Below are 26,752 nucleotides of genomic sequence, written 5' to 3'. Positions count from 1 at the left end.
TTATACTCTTAATTCTTTAATTATACTCGTTTACTAATACGGATACTAATACTTTTATGTTTCTTAATACTAATGCGAAATAACATTATAAATAATAGCAAAGCAATTTACAGTGATGTGAACTTGTAATTAAGCTCCTTAATTACAAGTTCACATCACTGTAAATTGAACCTGAAGCTCAAGCACACCTATGAAAATCTTGTTGAAATCACAAGCGCTGCCAAGCTAGCACGGAGCAATACATTTGTTTGGTGAACATGAGATGCAGCTCTATCGTACATGAATTATACTCTTAATTCTTTAATTATACTCGTTTACTAATACGGATACTAATACTTTTATGTTTCTTAATACTAATGCGAAATAACATTATAAATAATAGCAAAGCAATTTACAGTGATGTGAACTTGTAATTAAGCTCCTTAATTACAAGTTCACATCACTGTAAATTGAACCTGAAGCTCAAGCACACCTATGAAAATCTTGTTGAAATCACAAGCGCTGCCAAGCTAGCACGGAGCAATACATTTGTTTGGTGAACATGAGATGCAGCTCTATCGTACATGAATTATACTCTTAATTCTTTAATTATACTCGTTTACTAATACGGATACTAATACTTTTATGTTTCTTAATACTAATGCGAAATAACATTATAAATAATAGCAAAGCAATTTACAGTGATGTGAACTTGTAATTAAGCTCCTTAATTACAAGTTCACATCACTGTAAATTGAACCTGAAGCTCAAGCACACCTATGAAAATCTTGTTGAAATCACAAGCGCTGCCAAGCTAGCACGGAGCAATACATTTGTTTGGTGAACATGAGATGCAGCTCTATCGTACATGAATTATACTCTTAATTCTTTAATTATACTCGTTTACTAATACGGATACTAATACATTTATGTTTCTTAATACTAATGCGAAATAACATTATAAATAATAGCAAAGCAATTTACAGTGATGTGAACTTGTAATTAAGCTCCTTAATTACAAGTTCACATCACTGTAAATTGCTTACACAATAGCTCAGCAATTCACATCACTGTAAATTGCTTTAAAGAAATACAGGCTTAGCTTAAAGTCAGAAGTAAATCCCGCATGTCAAGCAGTCAAATACAATGATTTTTCATGCTACACATCGGAGAGGGAAGCATCCCATCTGCTGAAGTTCTGTTGTTTACTGGTTCTTTTAAGCTTAGATGTATCTCGTCTGTCCATTAGTCTATTCCAGAACTACATTTCGTTAACAACCATTTTTCTGTTCTACAATATCACAAAGTGCCAAAACTACTAAAGTTGTAAAGCCATTCAGATGAATTATCGCCTCTTTTGCTTTCTAACTGCTATCATAAACTCGAAGTCCAGATTTAAAATAAACTTATTTAAAAACACGTTAAACCGATGATTATAGAAAACGAAAAAATATAACAGAAACAACTCTGCAGCTTTCAGGGAATGAAGAACAAATGTTCAAGCCAAATTAAATGTGAAATACAAATTAACACGCACCTAAATATACCTCGGCTAAGACTTAAGTATTCGCGGAACAAATGATGTTTTCCGATGCTAAAAATGAAAAATCAATTCAAGCAGCAGGGATGAACTGCAGAATAACAAACAGCAAAGGCTGCTAAAAGTCTCTCTCAAACTCAAGAACTTTGCGATTTGAAACACTTCAACTAACTGTAGAGTTCTGTAGCTTCAACTAACTGGTGAGAGCTGACGAAGTTAGATGTGAAACTGTAAACAAATTAACAAGTTAACTGATTTAATTAACATACAATCTTATAGCATTCTTTCGGGAAGCCTTAAGCAAATTCTGCAGGATTCTGAGTTCCTTGTGACCTCAGTTGTTGCCCTTTGTAGATTTTATTGGGTACCACTATATAGAATGGATCATAACGCTTTTCACATCGTAAACCAGAGAATACTCAAATCGCGTCTACTAATCGAGCGCTGGTGAGTGAATATTGAGAGAAGAAAAGTTCTGCGAGCAATAAGAGCCACTTCGTCAACAGCTTCTTGCTGAATGGTTCGCCGTCCTCTTCCTGGAGCCATGCCCAAATTTCTTCAAATTTATTTATTATCTTACATAATTCAGATGATGTCAAGAACCCTTTTCCCAATTCTTTCAGACGACGATGGATTCGTAACGCATCTGGACATCGCCTGTCATTCTCCTAAAATAAACTGACGGCCAGAGAATATTATTTATGATCTAAAGGCAATTTAATCAAAACAGAATAGTTTTCTAGTAGAAATGACTCATTTATTTATACAGACGAATATTTTTAAGTTCCACAAAAGAAAGAAATTTCTAATTTTCAGTATAAATTTTCTTGAAAATCGTTATCTAGTGGTAAAAGGTTGCACTATAATCAAGCATATCTCTCTTTATGTCTAACTGAACTGCATATTCATTTTGATCTACAAATGGCTTTGAAAAAGGATACTTTGCAGCCACCGTACATAGAGACTGAGATAGGATGAATATGATTTTGAATTCTGATATCTTCCTTGCAAAAGAGGGCTGGGAGTTTTATTTTATGATTCGTTCTTAATCGTTAAAAATAGGTAAAGCATGTATTTCTCATATTTTGTGCAGATCTAATTTTCAGGCATTAGTTTTATAATACGTATCATTCAAGAAGCAAAAGATACGCATGATGTAAACGTGTTATGCATTTAATAGCATTTATAATATAAAAGAAACGCATAATTTATTAAATCATTCTTGCAGTTTTAAGGACCTTCTTTTTATCCCTAATGGTTTTGTGCAAGTTTACAGCTTGTAATGCTTTTAATTCACTTCTTTTAGCATAATTTGATGTATAATGCATACTGAATACTGGAATTTTGCATAACACAAAAGTGATGAATGATTTATATTCTACGAACTGCTTAGTTTCCCTCATTGTGATGCATTAAAGCTTTGTTCCCTCTATTTGCCACAGGGTTGTTACTTTGCGGTGAAAAACTGATGCAGTTTCACATGTAAGGGAGATAATATTGTTATAAATATTCATTCACATATTTAAATTCTTAGATCAAATTTTTCCACATTTGAGAAAATGCATTTTTTTTTTCCTAAACAAGGATAAAGTTACAGTTTGTATGATAACACGAATATAGAACAGCGTATGAAAAAATTTTCAAATGTTTTATTAAAAATAAAAATTTATTTATTTCTTTATAATATGTATTTAATAATTAAAAATAATGGATAAAATGTATAAGGAGTATATGTATGAAGCACTATACAGAACAAACGTCTTCTTTTTTATATCTTACAATATAAGGTATGAAAGTGTGAAAAATTGATGTATCGTACTTGTATAATATCTTTGAAAATATAATCTGATAATCTTAAAAATCTGTAAGAAGATGCTCTGTAATCGTATGCTTTTCATGCAACACTATTTTGAATAAAAATGCGTCTAAGTAGTAAAATTCCTCTGTCAAGGAAAAAAAAAAGAATGTAACGTTCTAGTGAAACTAGCTCAATATTTTTTTAACTTAAACCATTTATGACTTAGACAAATATTGTTACGACTTACAGATCAAATATTATGCGCACAATTAGTGTCTAAATAAAAATGTGAATAATTCAAATTTTTCTCCTTGTAATAAATAAAGAGTCAAAGGTATGGTTCTCTAACCACCATGTACACTTTCTCTTAACTGTCCAGTTAGTCCTCATGCAGAATCTGACGCATTGTTTCGGCACACAGTAGCTCAGAACATTAAAGTAGTATGCTGGCGAATAACCATCCATGTATTCAGAATGCATCTTACGTATGTTCATATGACGCGTAAATTTTCTTTAGCATTTACATATTCATTTCATATTCAAACCAAAAAATGTAAGCAGAAAATAATAAAACAGCTTTACTAAAATCAATCTATAAAGGATGAAGTGTTATTATGCTTTAAATAATTATAAAATATTTTTTCTCAGAAAAACTCTGCTGCCTTCATGAATTTGCATTTTTTCGTAACTTTGTAAGGTTTATCCTAAGATTTTAACAGTTTAGTTTAAGCCACATTCCTATCGCTTCTTAATTTCACCTTACAACTTAACGCCAGAACGTGTTTTTAGAAGCGCGGTTCAATGCAAATGAAGGAAGAACAAGTATTTAAAGTTGAAGTTCTACTGACTTCATTAGAGAGCCAGCTATTCTGAGCAGCGCGCGTTTTCCTTTTAGGCTGCTCTCTCTCTCTCTCTTAAGGTATTATTACGCTCGGCCGTACTTTAAGCCCTTGATAGCTTCGCCGTTTAGCTAGAAGTTTTACTTCTTAGTATTCCTGAGGTCAAGCTCAATTGGAGGCTTTGTTGTAAACTCCAAGAAGGAGTCGTCTGTTAAATTTATTTTGACTAATAAAGGATATTTAACCCTTCTTGAGTTCTGCTTTCTATCCACTGAACTAAGCGATTCTTCGCTTACCATTTCTTAAGGTTCCTCATTCTTAGTTGTATCTCAAAGGTTGGAATCTTACATCCTTTACTTACAGTTTGTTGCAGATCTGCAAACTAGAGATCAAATCTTGTAGAATTATAGACATTTTCTTTAATTTCATCCAAGTCTTCCTTAAAGTAAATAAGAATACAAGATTTTTAGCAGCAATTTAAAACAGTTACTGGGAACATATGAAATTACTTAAAATTCAGTCAAGACTTTGGCAAACAGGTTTAAAAATACTCACTCTATTTTGTGCATTTAATAAACTATAAGTACAAAATTTTTAAATATCAAAAGCTATTTCTGTATTCTAGAATGGTGCATTTTTTTAAATTTTAGTTCTCCGAAATTCATTTAAAATTTGCTTCTCCTGTGCAGCATATTGCATAATAACAACGGACTTACTTTGACACTCAAATATGCGAAAACTTCAGTAGGATACTGTATGCATTTTTTTTTTAGCATTTTTGTCTAAAACGATTTCAGTGATATTTTCCGTAAATGTAAGGATTAAAGTTATACATTCACAATGTTACTTCATTTCAGGGCTAGCGCATATGAAGAGACACTAATACCTTTCACTCGAAATGCAGTGTGATATGTAGAACCCTTTTGTTACTGATTTAACAATAAATGTTTAAATCAGTCTCTCTCTCGCATGTTACAATATTTATCTTGCTTCACTTTTTCCAAGAATTTCCAGAAAACTAACATTTATTTTACACGCCTCCTGCTTCGCACTGTCCATAAAATGGGATATTTCTTTACTTTTTAACGATAAAACTATACTTTCTTGAGACCGGGTCATTAAGGAGACAAAGAAATAAATAAACCAAACCTCGGAAACAGTTTTCGAAACAATTCTTCTTTTCCGCAAATACTCGGCTAATACGGATATCGGTTGTAGGTATCCGGTCGAGATGCAACTCTGCCAGCTTCTAGATTAAGGGGATTGCTCGAAAAGTAGGTGGCGGGGACGAAGGGAGAAAATGGAATCGATATTCTTACAACGAAACTCACTTTCAGGGCCCTTCTCACGTGACATTCGTACCGGAAGTTTTCCTTTTTCCTCCTCCTTCTTCAGTGGTCAACTCTCCTTGATGAATGGGCTTTCGCTATCGTGTCCAATTTGGACCTCCCCTGGAGAGAGGCAGAACATGAGAGGAAAGTGTGATACGTTTTAGCCGCTACGAGAACAAAGTCCAATTTCTCTCGGGTACATAATCCAGTGGCGTTCATTTATCAGAGATGAAGAACGTAATATGTATTCCTGAAGTTCTCACGTAATACGGGAATAGTTTTCCAGAGACCATGTACGTTTGGCTTTTAGAGGCTCTGGAATTTGATAGGTAGAATAGTAATATTTTATTACTTTGAAATTTCGTGATTTTGTCAATGAAATGTATGCAGAATCATTGAAACAGGCCTAGTATTTTTAAACGCAAATAATACTTTTAAATGTTGTACCTGTGCAAGAGATATTCCTGTTAAACATCGTTTTGAAATCAGAAGTTTATATTCGAGAACAGATAGAATCAAATGTTATAATATTTTATATGATATTACTATATTATTAACATAATTCTCGAATATCTCTAGCACGTTCCATTATAATTAGTCTTCAGATACTTCATCACAGTATCTGTAATGGCGTTCGTTTCTGTTCATGGACCATGTGAGGATTATTTCCCTAAATTTGTGTCCTTTGGATATCTCAAATAATTGCAATTACTTCATCATACGTACTTGCTAAGTCCTTAAAAATAATGGTTGAAGAGTATTCTGTCACAGTAATATTGATTCAAGTAACAGAAGGCAGTATTCACCGTATGTGGAGTCCGTTCAGTTTATCGATATTTTATTTACGATTAATGTTTGAGAAAAACAGATTTTGGCGTCTATCGATGCACAATTAAAAATGGACAACGATAAATGTAAATCTGTTAAGCCAAATTCTAAAACTAATATTAAGTCCAATTCTAAAACACAAAGCGATCATTTTGGAATTAAATTAAAAATAAATATTCTCTTCTTCAACTGCGGTAATCTTAGTGATATGGGACACTTTCTCAAAAATAAGAGTAAAGACGAAAATGCTTTCGATGTTATTTATTTGGACATGCAGCTGCAGAATGCGTGAGAAATAAAACAGATGAAAGTGTCATGGATCACGCGTGTGTAAACAAGAAGCAATTAAATTATATGCATAAAATTGTGTTGATAGATAATGTAGAAGTAAAAGCTTTCACAGAATCCAGGAAGTGATATAAATGTAGCATTATAAAGTAATTGGTTCACCTAGCAGAAATATTTCAAATTTGACTTTTGTAGAATAATAAAACAAAACCTATTGATTATTCAATTCGAATTGATAAATGTAAAATTAAATCCAATATTTATGTTGTTTCTCAAAAAAAAGTACAAAATGCTGTTATTTGGAATCAACTATGAATTACTTTTGTGAGTGAAAATTACTATGAACAAGGGTGAAATTTCTGTAAAATTATTAGAAGTTCAGTCGAATTTATTGCATATAAATGTAGCACAAGAAAATGATTTAGATATTTGTTCGAATGCTAATAAAGCCCATAAATTAAAACATTTAATTTAAAATTGCATTGCTAATAAAACAAAACTATTAATATTCAAATGCCCATCGCGTTAAAAGACGACCAACCTATTTCTCTTAGACCCAGACGTTTACCAAATTAGAAAGTGATATAGTTGATAAATAAGTGGAAGATTTATGATCTAAAGAACTTATTCTAGCTAATGAGAAAATGTTGTAAGAAACGAAGGTTCTTGAAAAAGAATTATATGGCTAAAAAGGAAAAAATAATAACAGCTAATGGAAAATCTATATCACATTTGCAGACTACTGTAGACAAAAAGGAGATAATACTGGGCCTGTTAAGATACGAGAATATTGAAGTGAAAAGCAAAATTGAAACTGAGAAAGCAGATAGTGTTAAAGTTTGTTTGGAATGTGAGGCGTTAAAAGGAACTATACAAGAATTATCAAATCAAAGGATGCAGACAACTGATGTATTAAGAATTCTTTCAGGAAATGAGGAAATCTACGAAAAAGATATGTACCAAAAGAGAAAGAAATTATTGCTGAAAAAGAAAAAAAAATATACCGATTAGAAGAAGAATTAAAATATGTGACATTTCGCTTGGATATTGTGACACCTCGAAGATTGAAAACAAAACCCAGTATGAAGAAATTGAAAAATTGAATTCAATTAGCCAGTTACCACAAATTAAAGGTAGAAAACAGATGTTCAAAAAATAAATTCATTTCAGTTTTAGTTGATATAGTATAATAAACTAGAGGAGAATAGAAACGCAAATAATGAAATTGAAAAGATGAAGCCTCGCCCTTCCTAAATGCGTGTAAATAATGCGAACGTTATAGAAAATAATTTAAAAGCAATGGTAGCTAATAATAAAGAAAAAAGTATGTCTTGGCATATACTGCTCTCCAATATACCTGAAAAAGAATCTTTCGATGTAGAATCTTTTAGATCACCAGAAAATGAAATTATATTGCAAAAGTGAATTAATTCAATTTATCAATAAAGCATAAACACTACTCTATTTGAGTTATTATTCGTTGTCAAAATGAATGCAAAATGTTAAACATAAAGTGAAAGCTGACGCAAAATTGACGCAATTAAAAGTAATTTTAAAATTTACTGCGAAGAACTTCGAAAACATTCGAAGAAACAAATATTTAAAGCTCTGGGAAGAAAATAAAAAAATTATTTTTTGATATGAAATTAAATTTTCCTAAAATGTTAAAAGTTGAAGACGTTTTTCGTTTTAATGATTTTTAAAATATAGGAGAACGAAGGACAACTGAGATGTTTTATTTCAGCATTGTCTTTAGCGCACACTCCCTTCCAATCTCTTTTTGGATATCTTTTTATGTCTTTCTCAGGGTCCAGTTTGTTTATGATGATGGTTTCTTTCGTCGAAGACAAAAATGATATAAAATGACCAAATGCTATACGATGATTCACGATGTCAAGAGTAGGATGATATTATCGAGGTCGACTCATCTCTAGAAGGTCGACTGCGGGATTCTCCACGGTTTAAATATTTTACTCTTGCTTCAGTGCAGTTAAACTGTTAACTGCATGTATAGAAAGACAACTTTAACTAGTCTTAAGAAATGTAAGAAGCGAGTAAGACATATGACGTTTCTGTATGGTAAGATGTCATTACTATCATAAATATCTTGTAAATATTTTATATATTATTAAACATCTATTGTGAATAATGATGTAAACATCTATTGTGAATAATGATGATGGGACTCTGAGAGTCCCATGTTACGAGTATGGCTTTTATTTGGTTCGATTTAGCCCATTTCGATAATGGCTACATAAATGGGTGACTTCCTGGATTTATCGATAACAAGCATATAATCACAGAGGTTATTTTCTTCTACTTGCGCACAGAAAAGGCACAGATTATTTCTTTAAATTATGTGATAATTAATTTTTTTTTTTTTTGCGAGTTAAAGCGTTTTAATGGTGAATGTCTACTGGGAGCTGTGAAGTGTTTAGTCAGTCCTCCCAAAAATCCAAGATGCAAATGCAACTTATCAAGATGGCACCTGCAACTATGATGTTGCAATTAGGGACACAGAGTTAACTGCTTTGCGTAAGAAAATTTTAATTTTCAAATAGGAGCGCAGTGTTTGTCTTGATAATCCATTAATTCCTGAGTTAGTTTGTAAAACAATGAATTAATGCTGATGACGTTGATAAGCACATAGTGTATTTTTATATGCATATTTCACATTTATATGACATTCATTTACGCGAAATACATATTATATGACACCCATCTCTATGAAAATTTATATGAAAATATATTCGCACTCGTTACGAAAGAAATGTGGAATAGCCAAATCATCTTCAGACGAGAGATTCGTTCATTCAAATACATAAAAAACTTCTTTCATTAAATCTCGTGTTCTAACTATCTCACCATAATATTTTATATTGCACACATTTGTGTGATTCATAAACGAAACGACGGCACGAAAATATTTAACTAATGATTGACAGATGCAATTAAAAAATGCATTCCTTTAAAGTTTTAACATCGTTAAAAAAATGCTAGTGGAGCTTATTATATCCGTCAAATTTCGAATGTTCTTTGACTTACACGTGAATTCGTTTTTTTTAACCACATTTTGAGAAATTTTGCGTTCTAAAAATAAATCTGTCTTTCATCTTCTAGCGTTCTTCTTTCAACTGCTGCTATTATTTTTTTTCCATTCATGAAGTGAAGTCTACCCATGTCGCATTAAGGTAGCGATCGATCTGCCAGTTACGAAAATTCTTCATTCTTCTTTAAAGAGTAGCTGGCCGGACATTCTCAGGCGTTGAAATTAATTATGGACCCCGAAAATTAGGAAGGAGTAAGGAAGCGAATGCATTTCGGCGATGATTCCACGGATGAAAGAATTCGGCACCATTGTGGACGGATGAGTGGTGGTGGTGGGGATCGATTTAAGTTCATTCCGTTTTGTGGGCCCCTGTCGGAAAGTTTAGGAACTGGTTTCGACTCAGTGATGGATCGCTCCCTTGGCTGCACCCAATTTGGGAAGCTGATAGGGTCGTCGAAATGGCTTCTGAATGTAAGAAAAGGAAGCGAAAAAAAGTGTCCCCCTTTTTACTGAAGTGAAAAGCTTTTTTTCGGAGTATTAATTTACGAATTTTTTCTTTTTATGTTGTGCTAATGTCAAGGCAAAAAACCACTTCTAGACAGCGACAAGAGAAAGGTGGAAAGTCCGTGGATTGAATTCTGTAAAAGAGAAGTAAACAAACCCATGCAAAAGAATGATTGTTGTTTACTTCTCTTACTTTTTTAACTAATAAATTTTAAATTATAAATTAATTAAATACTTCAGCACAAATTATATTTCTAAAATATTACTATCTTATAAGATGTTAGTAACAGTATGCAGGACCGGGGCTAAACGTTTTGTCGCCCGGTTCAAACTCTTCGACTCCGACATTTTGCCACCTGGTTCCTTCCTAAATTTCAAGAATTTTGCCGCCCGGTGCGGCCGCGAAGCAAAGAATCTCCTAGAGATTCTTTGCGCGAAGGTTGTCCCGGCCTTGATAGCATGCTTCCCATCGATCGATTTGCTTAGATATTATTTTTCCAAGAAGTGACGAAGTGTCTGTTGCAATTGTATTAATTAAGCGAAATTAAACAATTATATATTGTATATTGTTTATTGTATTACGTATTTGTGTACTGTAAATAGTAACATATATTATAGTTTTATTTATTGTTTTGTATTTACATATTGTAATTTTATATTGTAACATCGATGATTCCACGGACATGTAGGACAAGTTCCGGTAGACATGTAGGAGGAGGTTGACGGGCTGCAACTCGTCGGCCAATCATGTCCCACACGTGCTCTACTGGATTCAAGTCCGGCAAGAATGCTGGCCAGTCCATACGGGTGATATCCTCCGAATGAAGGCATTCGCTTACGATGTTTTCACGGTGAGGAAGGGCGTTGTCATCCATAAAAACAAATTGTGCACCCATGGCGCCCCGAAACAAACGTACATGTTGTTCCAGAATGACGTCCCGATAGATTTGGCTTGTCATGGTTCCAATTTGAACATGCAGGTCAGTTCTGGAACCCAGAATAATTCCACCCCAAACAAACAAAACAAACAAAGCACTCCTGCGCCACCGTAACAGTGTCACTCGATGATGTTTTCTTGGTAGTAACGGGTACCTGGAGCTCTCCATATGAAAGTCCGAGGAGAATCAGACTGCAAGCTAAACCTGGACTCGTCGGAAAACATCACACAAGCCCACTGTTGCGGTGTCCACAATGCATGTTCTCTACTCCAGGCTAACCGCAGGCGACAGAGAGTTGCAGTAAGTGGAACGCATCTGATAGGTCTACGAGCATATAGACCAATCTGCCCTAAGCGTCTGTACACGGTCTGCCTTGAAATTGTCGTACCAGTGGCTGAAGAGAGCTGACGAGACAGGTATGAGGCTGTGCTCCGCCTGTTTCTTTTGGCAGTAACTGCCAAATACCGGTTCTCATTCGGCGTTGTAACTCCGGAGCGACCTGTGCTGTAACGTCTACTCACATTACCATCATCTTGGAATCGTTGCCAAAGCCTGGAGATGACACTCTGGGCAATTCCAAGTTCGTCTGATACTTCCAGTTGGGTACGTCCACATTCCAGACGGCCGATAATTCTACCACGTAAAAAATCATCCAAATGCGTCCTTTGTGTCGTATCTATTCGGTTATTGCACTGAAATGCTTATAAAGCGCCTACGAACAATTTTATTTCTTTGCCTGTATTCCTTATATATCACTCTTTTACACTCTCGTCATTGTGACGTACCATCGGTGTCATCTGGTTACTTCCTGAAATTTGCATATGATTCTTGAAGATGTGTGTAGTGATTTTACAGGTGATATATTTATTTTAGAGTTCGATTTCCGCGTGTCTCGAATTATCCTTAATTTATGGACATGAGTGTATTTGTATATTGTAAATATCAAAATTTAGTTTTAGTAATATTTTCTATAAGTTTATTTATTAGTAACATATCATCAATATGTATTCCAATAACTGTGAAATGTCATTTGTAGTAATTGTGTAATATTTATGGAAACATGTCAAAATTGTTCCACATCCAAATGTCACAATTGTTAGTATACTGAAACAGATTGTTAAAATTACCTTGTATACATATCAAAATCGGATTGTAATCTAAAGATATAATCTGTACATGCAACTGACTCTGTATAAAATTTGAAAGATAATAAATGCCGTTGATCAGCCAGCCCCTACCTTGGCGGGTGGAGGCTGCTAGTGGTAGTTATCTCCGCTGAGCTAATATTTTCTGTTTGGTATATCACCTAAGGTCGGAAGTCAGCTCAGTGGCCTTAAATAAATTAAATAAATAAGAAAGTGAAAACATTATTCAGTATTTAAGGTGACTTTCGACTCGACAACGCTTTAAGTTCTCACATACCCCAGATGCACTATGTATTATTTTTACTACAAATTTCCATGCCTTCGTGATCCCAACACAGGGTGAAAGGTATAGCAGTCGGCATTGCTAATTACCATACTGGTACGGGGCAGTAAATAACTGAAACCATATGTACTGAATGAACGGATGGTCACTCTATCCGTTCAAGCATTATTGAGAATGATCAGTAACCAAGTTTTAAGTTGTTAAAATGTCTGAGCCAGAATGTCCTTCTCCACGAGTCCGATTTCTATAACGGATTCCGTTTCGCACACCTCCCTAGCAGCTGTGAATATCTTGATAGTACTATGTGTATTCGGTTATGGAGGACTTAAATCATTTCAGCTGTTTTACATGCTTAACAGTTTATAATAAAGGCATTCTGAAGCGGCTGCTAATGAAACCGTGTTCTGTTAATCAATAATGACATACGCAAATCCGATAATCCCTTTCTATTTCTTTGAAGGAATTTTGCTTCAATAGCAAAAACAATATTTTGCTTAATTAATTTCCCTAGAATGATGTAATGAAGTTTAATATTCCTTTTTATACATTTGAATAAAAATTCTTTTCGTAAGTAGAATCCTCTTACAGTTTTATCTTTTCTTCCTGATTATTAAATTTTTATTTACATTTAATTGGTTATATGGTTTCTTTTGTATGCATTTTCTTCTCATACACACAAAATTAATCTTTCTAAACATTCTTCCTCTCTCATAGAATTTGGACTTAATCTCTTGGGCAATATACCACCCTTTCAGTATCAATAATCTAATATATTTATTCCGGTTTGGCAAAATTTTGCACTAAACAAGGGGAACTTGTAAAGTCGTATAACATAAATTAATTTGGTCTATATCGATTTCTCGGTATATGATATTCAGAGTTCCATGGCTTTTAAATCCTTTGAGAATAATTGAATATTTCGTTTCGCAGAATAATTAGGAATCGTACCATCAATAATGCATATTCGATAAATTAATTTTGCAGTCTGCTTCCTTCTTTGTTTATTGATGAGGACATTATTTAAAATCATATTTTTGGTTAGGTACTTCTTCATTTACTCCAATCATCCTAAAATGCATTTCTTTCATTTGTTTAAGATCAAACTTCTGATATTTTTCTGATCGATCTATTTTAGTATTCCCTTTTATGGAAGCGTATAGTATGTCTAGATACAAAACTGAAAATATACAAATCTAACGTAAATCTAAATATTTGGCGATGCAGCGCTATTTTGGAGATTTTATAAAATTTTAAAATTTTGTGAGAAAGTTCGCTGTTGGTGATCATAGTCGTCAGGTTTGCCACTGGTGATCAAACTGTCCATATTTAATAATATATTTTGGATTTTAATAGAATATAAACAACTAGCTCCTTGATTATTTTGTATATTTTAATAAATAGATTCATATACATAGATATATATTTATATTTCTGAAAAAATACAGAATTCAGGGTTTTAAGACCTTCCTTGTAAGTTGCCAAATCTCTCTTTTTAAATTTAGGTTTTCGCTCGTTATTTAAACTCCCTTAATTTGCATTTACGATGAAGCTAACGGTAACATAGAAGTACAAGAACGATAGAACAACTTTATGTAATAAATAAATTTTATATAATCTTCTGAATAATCTAAATCTTGTCAATAAAATGTTACAATTTATGAATAATAATTCGGAAATTCCGTTAAAAGCCATTACAAATTGACTGTCTTTAAAATGCAGATCCTCGGACAGAAATTTTAATACGTATTTATCATATTCACGAAATATCTGTTCTTAACGAGTCTGAAGAAGGAAATTACAATCAAGATATAGGATTTGAAAAAGACCAGAAGATTATCAGTTTCAGAGAGAATGTTTACATGCGATATACTGCATTCTTTAAACCTCAAATCACTTACTGCTTCTCATTATGCAGTTACGGATTCGGTACAAGCGTCGCAAGTGAATGGTTTCAGTAATTTAATCATCATAATAATAAACTACCTTTTCTTGTCCGACTTGCACCAAATTATTATTAAGAATACTGATAAGGAAGACTGAAGCGCATTAACAACAACATTGAACGATATCCTCATTAAAAATACTATAAATGGTACAGATATATTCATACTTAAAAACATATTTTCATTTGAATCAAAATCACGTTTTACAAATCCCAAGATGTTAGCAAATTTATTTATAAGCTTGCAATTTTTTTTTCTAAATTAACAAGAGCTTCTTAACGACTTTTATTTGGGCAGTTTTAACATTTGAGGATTTTCTGATTTTTAGAGGGGCCCACCAGCGGCCGAGCGGTAAAGTCGCTGAACACTGGTAGTTCGGTCCGAGGTTCGAATCCCGCGAACGGGCTGGCTGCATGGGCGTTTTCGTGGTTTTCCCCATGTGTAACGTGTATACGAGCCAGTTTCCCTTAGAAAGTCCTCTACTAAGGCATCCCTCCTCTTAGGCAGATAACCCTCGAGGCTTTGCCATAATCACACACACACACTGATTTTTAGAGTCAAGGACATATTTTTCGCTTGAGCTTGCAAAATGCTTCAGCTTACAAAACTTCTCATTCCGCGTGTGCTCAAACACAACAAGATTAGGAATGTTGATCAGTGAAAGGCTGCCATTAATATCCAGCCATAGTGACCAGCCAGGTATCCCGGACCATTATGTCACCTTCTGCCCACTAACACGAGAGTGGCATATGCCGTTTTACAACACAGATCCAGCCTATAAAAGATTCTTTACTCGCCAACCAGCGGTACTTAAAAAACTCAAAAGTATTATGGACAGACTGCAAGCATTAGGCCAGGACTTGTGTGATTCGGCTTAACCGCAACCCTATCCTTTCCACATAACCAACCTTTATATCCAATGTACCTATGGCAATGTGCTTATGTATTGTGCCTTCATTAATTGTCACTAATTCTTACCTATGTTATTAATTGTCATTCAATATTTCATTAATCACCAGTGCATCTCCAATAATTGTTGCATACTATTACTTTAGCTTTAACTATCTAGATCAACGCACTTTTGTATCCAACGCACATCATTCGTTTAAGTGTACCATCCCTGTCTATGTATGTAAAGCCATGTAGCATAACACAGGATTTTGTGTTATGACTAATCGTCATGTATCGTTTTACTGTACAAGTACCATTTTCAGTGCATCTTCTGTAGTAATGTATCAGTGTTTAAGCGTATCATTTCTACTAATGTCTATATTGCCATGTAGGATAACACACGAGTATGTATAATCATTGTCATTTTTCGCATTAATACACAATTCAGTGTATCAGTTTTATTAATGTATAGGTGTTAAAGGTTTCATTTCTAATAATGTATACATAGCTATGTAGGATAATTTATGTTCATGTTATTAATCGTCATCTTTCATATTTATCCACAAGTACCATCTTCAGTGTGTCGTTTCTAGTATTAATGTTTAAGTGTAGCACTTCTACTAATGTATATATAGCCACGTAAGACGATATGCGATTATGTGTAAATATTAATTGTCATCTCTCGCAATGATGCATTACAGGCATTACACTCAGTGCAACATTTCTGTCAACTTACAGGTGCATAAAATATCTTATTTCTATTCATGTACGCATAGCGCAGTAGGATAATACATGATTATGTGTTATCATTACTTGTCATCTTTCGTATTAATGTGAAAATATCATTGTCAGTGTACCATTTCTATTAATGTATAAATGCATCATTTACCATGTTATAAATGTATATTAATGTATAAGTGTATCATTTCTATTACTGTATGTATAGCCACTTAGGATGATACACGATTACGTGTTACCATTATTCTTCATCTATCGTATAATGTATAAATGCCATTTTCAGTATTTCATTTCCATTAATGTATAAGTGTTTAAGTGTATCATTTGTACTAATATATATGTATAGCCAAGTAAGGTAATACACGAATATGTGTAACCTTTAATTGTCATCGTTCACACTGATACACAATTTTCATTCTCAGTGTATCATTTCTGTTAACGTATAGGTGTGTATGTATCATTTTTATTGATGTGTGTATAGTCCAGTAGAATAATGTATGATTATGTGTTTTCATTTATCGCCATCATTTGTATGTGTTTATGCATATCATTTCTAGTAGTTTATGTATAGCTATATAGTTATACACGATTACGTGTATTCATTAATTGTCATCTTCTGCATTATTGCGCCAGTTGCGTCAGTGTTTCATTTCTTTTAATGTATAAGTGTTTATTGTTTGCCTATCTCATTAACCCCTTAGACCAATATACATATGTATCCAATGTAGTACCTATACCACCAATGTACCTATGTATGAAACTTTTTATTAATTGTATACTGAAGCATATATATGCACACGCCCTTGTTTGGCCACGTCAATACCACATATTCTCCATTAATATATTCCCGATGCAACCCTTTCAGGAAGTCGCCAGGGTTGTGTTGTTCTAAATAGGTGCGGGTACCGGACGACACCCGATTTGTCATATTAAGCCGTCCGGGTGTCCGGGCCCTGCATTCACCTGTCACCTGCCATTAATATCTGTTGAATCCAACTTTGTGTACATTGGAATAACGCAAAGGGTAAATGCAGCAACTTTCGAAAGAATCATTTATACCAATAATGCGAGTTTGGATTAACTCATACTGAAAGCTTATGGGCTAGTTTTAATAACTGTGGCTTAAGGCCATAAATACATATGGACAGTATAATAAATTAGTATGCTCACGGAAAAATTTTAAGCTATTCCGTGGACTCTTTTTTGTACAACATTTACAATATTCTCATAAACTATTATTGTAATTTTAAGGTTCATAGAGCGATACTATCATATGAAGAACATACGTAAATTGGAATGCAAGGAATGGCTAACTGAAATGGCAGATCTAAATTCATCAGATAATATAATGTGATAAATTTTAACAAATAGTGGAGACTAAAATAACAATATCCCAGGAATCCTTATTAATTGCGGAATAAGACAGTTCTTACATTTCTGAAAAAATTACCCAAATGTTTTAAAATAAACTTGCCAAGAATTATTGTCTTGATTTCTATATGTGAAGGAAACTTTATAAATTTGTTTGTCATTTATTTGAGATTTTGCCTTTAGTTTTAAAATTAAATGCGCGTTTAATATGATGAAATGCCTCGTTCGAGATTTTTGTGTGCAAACAGTATGCTTTATGAATATCTTTTCTATCTTTTAAATGATATGCTTCTACTTCACATTCACATTTCGGTTGTGCTGGTAAAAATACACATTCTTTATTTACAAGAATCAAGTAATAGGAAATAGTGATTAGAAAATTTCTGGAAAGTTAGCATTTTCTCGATACATTTTATATGCTTGGGAAACCAGAAAAAGCTTATTATTACGGATTCTTAACTCAACCAGATAAATAATAATTCAAACGAAAAACATTTGACGTATAATATATGACGCTTATTAGTTTTCAATGACAGTAGCTTGAAAGAAACTTTATTTAAAACGGAATCATTTTGTTAAATGACGTAAGAATTAAACCGTGGCAACCAACAGTACAGTTCGTTATGGTTACCTTATGTTGAATGTATCTTGTACCTCAAAACTTATAATATGTTAGTATTTAATTAAATACTTTAATATTATTTTAATTTTTAATCTAATTTTTGCTGGTTGGAATTGTCTTATATTGTGCTGGAGCCATGTGTTCTCTTTCAAAATTTCTTTGTGTTTACCACTATACCTAAACTCAACATGCTTCTTCTCGAAGCAACACGATTGGTTAAGTCTCAGCTTGTTGCGTCTTGGAAATCGATGCGTTGACATATTGTTCATTCTCTTTATCAATAGCTCACATAGAATATTTGCGTAATATCGATTCGGAAACCAATCTTGGAAGCTCATTGGGCGAAATAATGGATATCATAGCAACAGGGTGTCCTTCCGATGCTTTTGGAATTTCCTAAACACTCCTTATTAGCGCTGCTGTGCTCGACATCTGCGTAATGTAATCGTGAATTTATTGCTTCCTGGTGGGCACTAACTCTACTCCACTGGCGAGTGCAGAGGACAGTTTATCGAGCCCATCGACCACTGCGTTCAACAGCAACCGAGGTCGTGGTATGCAAATTTCCGTTTTACTGGCGTGTTCTGTTTAAAAGGATTGCTACAGAATGTTATATCCTGGTGTCCCACATGCGGGGTGAAGCAGCTGAGATTTGATGGGGATCATCACCAAATGGATCTTGCGAAATATTACAGAACGACTTCGACGCGCGAGATCTCTGAATGCCAGATATATAAGAGCAGTAAATCAAAATAATGCGGTCACATTTTAATACATAGAATCTTTTGTGAATAATGTTAAGCTTTTATTCGATACATTGAGTCATAGAAGTGCTTTCAATTTTAAATTGTGTTCATAATTTTGTATTCTAAATGTAAGGCATAGGGACCAATCAGCAGAGGCACTTTAAGGTGGAAGTGAGGGAGAAGATATGGTATTTACTTCGGAATTAAGTAAGCAAAATGAAACTCCTAATTGACTGCAATTTCATATAGTCAAAGGATGATTGCACAAAATGGCATGTAATGGAAATGATTTAACGCAAACGTGCATTTGGTTTAGGGAAAACGTTTTTAAATACCTCCTCTCATTGCTGTTATTGCATTTTGTATTTCGCACATATTACATTTCGTTACCATTTTCGCATTTTGGATAAAACATTCTGGTGATTGTCTCTTTATCTCAAACTTTACTTTTAGTATTTTATTAAATTACTCCAAATGGTAATAATCATATTTAAATTTCTACATGGTCTATTTTATTCTTACTGTATTTGCAATTAAAGTTTCTAAAAGACTGTTGTATTTGTCTATCTCTTAAGCATTTGTTTTTAAAATTCAACCATACAGAAGTGCTGTTTTAGTACTTCTGTATTAATTCGAGCCATTTATTACATGCACCTTTAATACTCACAATACACCAAATTCTTTCATTAATAACACACTAATAGTTTTCACTATGCACGACGTGAATACTATCGATTTTCCCTTAGAAATTACTTGACGAAGACATCCTTTCTCTTAAGCACATACCCTCTGAAGGCTTTTTTATACCAATTAAATAAATAATAGCGCAATAAATTAGGGCTTTTATAATATAAAATTAGGGCTTTTAAAATCATACAATTGCTTGAAATGAAAAGAAATATCTTGCGTCTATCATTTTAAATCTAAAACTAATTAATTAATTAAAAATGAATCAATACTGAAAGACATGTCGAGTATTGAAACAAACTGAAAATTAGGCCGACAATTGAAGCATGAATTGTGAACTCAAAGGAAAAGGTCTTGAAGTAGGTGCTACTTTATTGGTTAAAATTGCTATTTCAGCGAGCACAAAAATAGCAAGAATGCAAAAGAAGTTAATTTTTATGCACTGTAATTTATATACAGGCTGTCCAGCTTTCTAGACCTTCTGGGCCGAATACAAAATCATCTTAAGAGCTGTATGATCTATTTAAAATGCAAAGCTGGTAGATACATTAGGTATTTTTTTAAAGCAGAAGACATGAAAAATGAGCAATACCCTCGCCGAGACTCGAACCACGGACCTGTCGAATATGCGCCGAGTATGCTGACCACTACATCCCAAAGGCATGCTAAGAAGGCAGGAGATATACCTTATATACTCACCCTTTAAAAGGGAAACTGGGGATTAGGGGAATCCAGTCACCAAATCCTGGTGGTGAAGAATCATCATCCACCACCTTATTTTTAGTTCGGGCACCACTGTAGAAACAGAAGATTATTTCAAACAGGAGAGATGAAAAATGAGCAATGCTCTCGCCAGGACTCAAACCACGGACCTCTCGAATACGCGTCGAGCGTGCTGACCACTACGCTACGAAGGCATGCGAAGATAGTGGGAGAAATATCTTATATACTTCCCCCTTTTAAAGGGCGACTAGGGTTTAGGGGACCCAGTCGCCAAATCCTGGTGGTGGAGAATTATTATCCACCTTGTTCCTGTTCAGGCGCCACTGTAGAGGCATTAGGTAGTTTTTGAAAACAGAAGAGATAAAAAATGAGCAATTCTCTTGCTGGGCTCGAACCACAGACCTCTCAAATACGCGCCGAGTGTGCTGACCGCTACAGCACGAAGGTATGCTAAGAAGGCGAATCCTTATAAGCTTTTACTTTCAGCAAGTATCTGCGATGCCATCAGTGCATAACATTCTATTAAAGGTTTCATAGCGGATGGTGGAACTTTTTATTAGTGGTTAATGGATATGACCACTGTACACTGGTAATTCAAGCTGAATTCCAGACCGAGAGAAAAGTGTTGGCTGCACAGGTTTTTTTTTTTTTTTTTGTTTGTTTTCCTCGTATCTATCATGAATATGACTCAGTTCTCTATTTCTTACCTTAAGAGATAGTTTTTTGTGTATTGTTATCTCTTTTATCGTCAACTTTTCCCTGTCGTTGTCCCTATGTTTTGTCATCGTCATATAATCATATAATATTTCCATTTCAATCTATTTTACGAAATCAATTTCAATCTGGTTTTAACGAAAGCTTTCCGCCAAAAAACGTTCTTAATAAAGTTAGAAAAAAAACATGAAAGCAGTACCTTTAGTACGAGCAGTAATCACCACCCAAATCTATGATTTTCTGCCAACGTTTTGGTAGTTTTTTCCAGCCTTCGGCCCGGAAACTTGGTGGTCGCGAGTCCAAAAACAGATCGCCTCATTTCGGACGTCCTAAACAGGATGGAAGGTAGCACCAGTAAGATGTAGCTACAGGTGTGAAAAAATGTAGAAGTCCAAAGAAGCGGTGTCGGCGCTATGTGGTGGGTGTGGCAAAAGATCGCATTCGAGTGCGTACAGAATTCAGCCGGTGAATGCAGACACATGTGCTCTTTTAGTGTCTTGATGAAAAATTCTCTTGCCGGAACTCGGATGTTTTTTCTTCTTTGCAGCGTCAAAACGGTGTAGCATCTCGCTGTAAACCTGTCTGTCGAAGGTTTTACATTTTCCCACATACACTTTGTGAATAATACCAGATACAAAACGTGATCGTTTTGGTTGGTCAAATTGCGGTTTGCGACGCTGCCGACGGGCTCATCAGGCGCAGACAAACCCCCTTTTCAGCCTGTGTTGTTGAAGAAAATACAGTGTTCATCATAAGTGGCGATGCGGTGCAGAATTTTGTCCGTGCGTTAATATTCGAGCAGATCAGTGCGGGCGCGAACACGTCTGTCCTTATCTGCTTGTATCATCTCAGGCGGCACCCAGCGATTGAACTTGTACGTCAAGTTTATGCAATACATAGCGCGACTAATGGACATGGCACTAACGTCTAACTCCTTAGCAAGTTCTAGAGTGTTGCATACTGTTCTTCCTTAAGTTCTCCCAGGTGTCCTCATCAGCATCAGTAGGCGGGCCAGAGCTCTCTGCTTCTTGAGTGTCATAGTCCTTGTTTTTGAACTGTACCAAAACTTCAACAATGTCATTTCATACAACATTAGTACTTAAAGCTGTACACATGATTTGGTAACATTCTGTAGCTGACCTTTTGCAACAGAACTGGAAGTAAATGATGTTTCTAATCTGGTAGCGTGATAGTTCCATTTCAGACAGCTTAACCAATCTGTGCCGTTTATTAACCTCAAACTAGCTAAAGACTCATTATTCAAAGCCAAAATATCCTATTGATATTTAAGCCTTTTGCAGTTCATCCGAGTGACGCAGTGTGGACTGTGGCTTTATCGTTCAGGTATGTGGTGCTTCTATAAAACGTGTTTGGCTGATTTGTTTTAACCTCTGGGGTCTCTGTAACTGTGAGACACTGTTTCCAGAGTTCTTTGTGTGCAATGGATTTCAGAGGGACATAATTTCATCATCTTAAGGTTAAGAAAAACAGTTATCTAAAGCAGAATCACTGTAAATGATAGCGATTTCTTTCTTGAATGCCAGCTGATAGCAGGCTAAAGTGCAACTTTTGTATCCCATCTTTTAAGATTCTAACATTCAAAATCTTCTCTTTGGTATAAATACATTATATTCACAGAGAATTACAAAAAAAAGTTACATGAAATGCTTTTTAGCATTACCTTTCATTAAGAGTGATTGAATGGAAAGGGGGTGGTAATCGTAGGCTGAAGAAAAAGTAAGGAAAGCGTTGGTCATGCTTGCAATCAGGAAGTAGTAGTTTGAGTAAACAACCAAAAAAAAAAAAAAAAAAAAAAAAAAAAGCAATCTTTCTACTGGCTAGGAACATAAGTTTTTGAAATTTGAATCAACCACTGAAAGAGTCATTTTTAAAATTGTGTGCTTAACATATCGAAAATGTCAAATGAAAAGACATAAGCCTAACAGGAAAAGGTAAATTGTTAAAAGCCTTAAATGGTCTTGGTATTTGCAGCTAGAGAAAAAACTACATTTAAATTGTGAGTTTCTAAACAGCATTGTGCAATTCACTTAAAGAAGGAATTATAACTAATGAAGAACTATGAAAAATGTAAATGGCTGAAGGAAGAGGGAAAAGAAAGACAGAAAGAAAATCGAGAAACATTGAAATTGCTTTTCCAATATGGTTTCAAGGTATACAACTAAAACGTATTTATATTTGTAGAGATAAATTATAAATGAAAATTTTGTGTCAACTAATAAATGGTTCACAAGTTGGAGAAAGAGAAATCTAGAATCTTCGTCAGAAACTGCCTGGTGAGAAGGAAAGAGCAGAACACCATGCAGCTGATAACTAGATAAAAGGCATTTTCTCTTGAGATAAAGATGGATAATAAATTATGTATTAAACACTTATATAATTTATTATGTATAAGTTATTCGTTTTATCTTAATAATGAAGATTTTAGTAAATTGGCATTTTACCTTGAGTTTAATTTTACACTTAGAAAACCTTTCCATCCTCAGTATTGAATCTGCGTTCATAAAATTATTTAACTCAACAGAGAAAGGTTTCTGATTGGGTCTATATTGCCTGAACAAATGTTTAAGAAAATAAAGCTTGCAGTCGTCATTTTGGAACACTGTGCATATAAACGAATGACGAATAAATAAGATAAGAATTTTTCCCTGTTCTCTAGATTTCAATATTCTATATCTCAAAGAATGGAGGGGAAATAATACTGCAGTCTGTTATTCCCTTCTCATAATCTCTGCTTTCCCTCTCTTATGATTTATCCTGTCGTATTCGCTTTATGGACTGCTATGAATCATTTTTATCTATTCGCGAAATACCATCTTCTACTTACCTTAACGTAATTGGCACCATTCTCTATTCAATCCCAAAAAGGAATGAAAAAAGTCTTATGAATTTTTATACACCTTCTTTAATAATGCCATGAAAACTGCTGACTCATGTCGAACAGGATAAAAAAGGCGCTGTCTCCACCATTCTAATCTGTATTTCAAAAATGCAGAAAGAAATCCTCAATCATACCGGGATTTTAAGACAAATAAAATTCCCCTCCGCCAAATCCCTAAGCAGAGAATATTAGATTGTAATTCATTTCGTCCCCTTCTATTCCCCTCAACGAGAAAAGCTGGGATCGATGTCTGTCTTCTGTCCCCTACCCCTTCCTGGCCAATGAGGAGGATCGATTTCCAATGGGCTTCTCGAGGAATCCGATGCATTAACTTCATCACACCCAATATGAAATGCGTGGCCTGTTATGCGTGGAGATAAAACTGCATATTTTAGCGAAGAAAGATGGGGAGAAAAAATTACCAAGCGAGCTGCATTTCGTATAAAAAGGAATGAAGATAAAAGCGCTTGGTAATATTTTTTGATTTGGTGGGGAGTGCTGTGTTTTGTCGCTTTCAAAATTCTTGTAAATAGCCATATCGACGTCATTCCGTATCTGATTGAACGAGTGGATGAGACCATCTTTGTTGAATGAATATTTCACTTTAAATGCTATTATTAATGGATAAAGGGGTCCAATCCTGCATTCTACATTTCGTATTTTATTTTATTTTACACATTTAATAGACTGTTGGAACTTGAAAGTATTTAACCATTATACGCATGAATTAGGAAATCCCTCTTATTGCATGAGAAGTCCATTGCTTTTTATGTAGGATTTTATCTGCCTTAAATAATTTTAAAATTTAAATAGACCTAGATCTCTTTTCCCATATAGGATTATAATTTTTTAATTACTTGACTGCCCAGTTGGTTTATCAATGGCCTAGTGGCTAAAATCTCTAAGCTGTAGTAGTTGGACCCAGGATTGAATACTGGCGGAAGAGTTCGCTACGTAAGTCGTTTTGTACTTTCTGTCTGTGTTACATAAATGCCTGACATTTTCTCTTAGAAAGTCGCCAACTAAGGTAACCATTTCTTAGGGAGATATCTTATATGTGTGCTTCGCCGTATTCAAGATGGAAACGAGTAGAAAGCACCAAAAGGTATGATGGCCATAAATTCATCTCATACGTAACTAAGGGCCCAGCAGTGGTCGCTGAATACTGGTAGTTCGACTCGGCTTCAAATGTCAGCCAACGAGCTAGCTGCATGGAAACTTTAGTAATTTTCCCCATGTTTAAAGTGAATACGAGCAATTTTCCATAAAAAGTCCTTAACAAAGGCATCATCAACTTACACAGATAGCATTTTCTTGCTGTATTATAATCCAACAAAATTAAGCCACGCCCATAAGGATTAGCTCATTGAGCCCATGAGGAGGCATGAGTGTTTATCACTCTAGTCTTTCTACAGATTTGGAACACTTAAAATCTTGCCAATACAAATGTCTTTTAGAAATGTCTGGAAAGCTTTGAAGCAAAATCTGATCTGTTACCACAAGCGCCTCAAGAATTTTAGCTGATGACCTGTCAGTTGTACTGATATACGTTTATCCATTTGGCTTCTCCATGTGAATAAGCATGTATGACTTAGTGTTGGGACATGGAATCAGTATTTGCAAAACCAACGAGAAAACGTCAAAGTGAAACATAAAATTAGTAAAGCGACCTGTGTTGGTCGTATATTTTTTCTCGTTCGCTTAAACAGAGAACCACATTTTAAAAGAGAAAGGCTTGAAAATCAACTATACTACTGCTGTAGGCTATTAAATATTGTTACGTTATTTTCTTCACGGGTTCGTGCAGATTTGGAGTGAATAACGACGACAATTGATGGAGTATCGAAACACACAATTTAGCCAATATTAGTCAATATCAATCAGGACAGCTCCAAAACATTTTTAACAGTCGTCGAAGAACTACTATACACTCGCTGACACAATCAGCGACACAGCCTCCAGATTATCAGGCTATCACGGTGGAAACAGCTTCACGGCAAAGCACTAGAGTACAGCTCCCGACTCTGCTTGGTCGTTCTCGGAACTCCACGTGCTCTCGAGACTCTCCACGCTACAACTCGCGATGCACTCGACGACACACAGAGCACAGCTCCCGACTCTTCGGTTCAGTCGTTCCTGGAGCTCAACACGTTCTCTCGACGATGCACTAACCGCGATATCCTATGAGACTCTTTCGGTGCACTCGACGACCCACTCGGCACTCGCTGCCTGGCTGTCAACTCGATCGACTCCGCAGGGATTGACTCGCTAGACGAGACACCGACTCGATACTAACTATCTCGCATTCTTGACGAGGCACTCTCCCTCGCCCTCTCGAGGTACACACTGACTGCTGACCAGCAGGGTTTATATAGCTCTCGGCTTGTGTTCGAGAACATTCTGAGCTAAACCGGTAAGAATTCGTTCCAGAAAGTTCTCTAACCGTCCATGGTATATCGACAATTTTTTCGCCAAATGGGCGATTTATCGCCAAATGTTGCAACCCTAAACCTGCTTTGCGGGAAGCTAATATTACCGCACCTGTACATTTCGTAACAATATGTCTCTTGCGACCGTTGTTTTCTGCTTTTGCAGATTTCTTGGCTTCTGATGAATAGGGACCTTGCCTGTTTGCCCTCGAAATCGATTGAGTTCTTGAATTAATCTATGCTCATTACAAGGTTGCTTTTTTGCTAACAATAACAGTTATATTTTAAATCAAACATTTTATACATTTTAAAACTTTAATTTCTTAAATAAATATGTTATTACAATTATACAAATGAATACTCTTCTGACGGTACTACTACTACTACTACTACTACTACTACTACTAATAATAATAATAATAATAATAATAATAATAATAAATGTAATTTAACAGCTGAGCTTAACT

General features: G+C 34.7%; 1 protein-coding gene across 5 annotated transcripts in view; it reads left to right on the top strand.

Moving 5' to 3' along the window:
• The window catches only part of LOC118187773 (putative polypeptide N-acetylgalactosaminyltransferase 9), a 907,951-nt gene that overhangs the window by 519,952 nt on the left and 361,247 nt on the right, over positions 1-26,752 (top strand). The window lies entirely within an intron of this gene.

Source organism: Stegodyphus dumicola, chromosome 5 (genome assembly GCF_044657685.1).
Source record: "Stegodyphus dumicola isolate Sdum_Otavi_A_Nest chromosome 5, ASM4465768v1".
In the NCBI taxonomy this organism is placed as follows: Eukaryota; Metazoa; Arthropoda; class Arachnida; order Araneae; family Eresidae; genus Stegodyphus; species Stegodyphus dumicola.
Note: the sequence above shows the minus strand (reverse complement) of the source record. Positions and strands in the feature narration are given on the sequence as shown.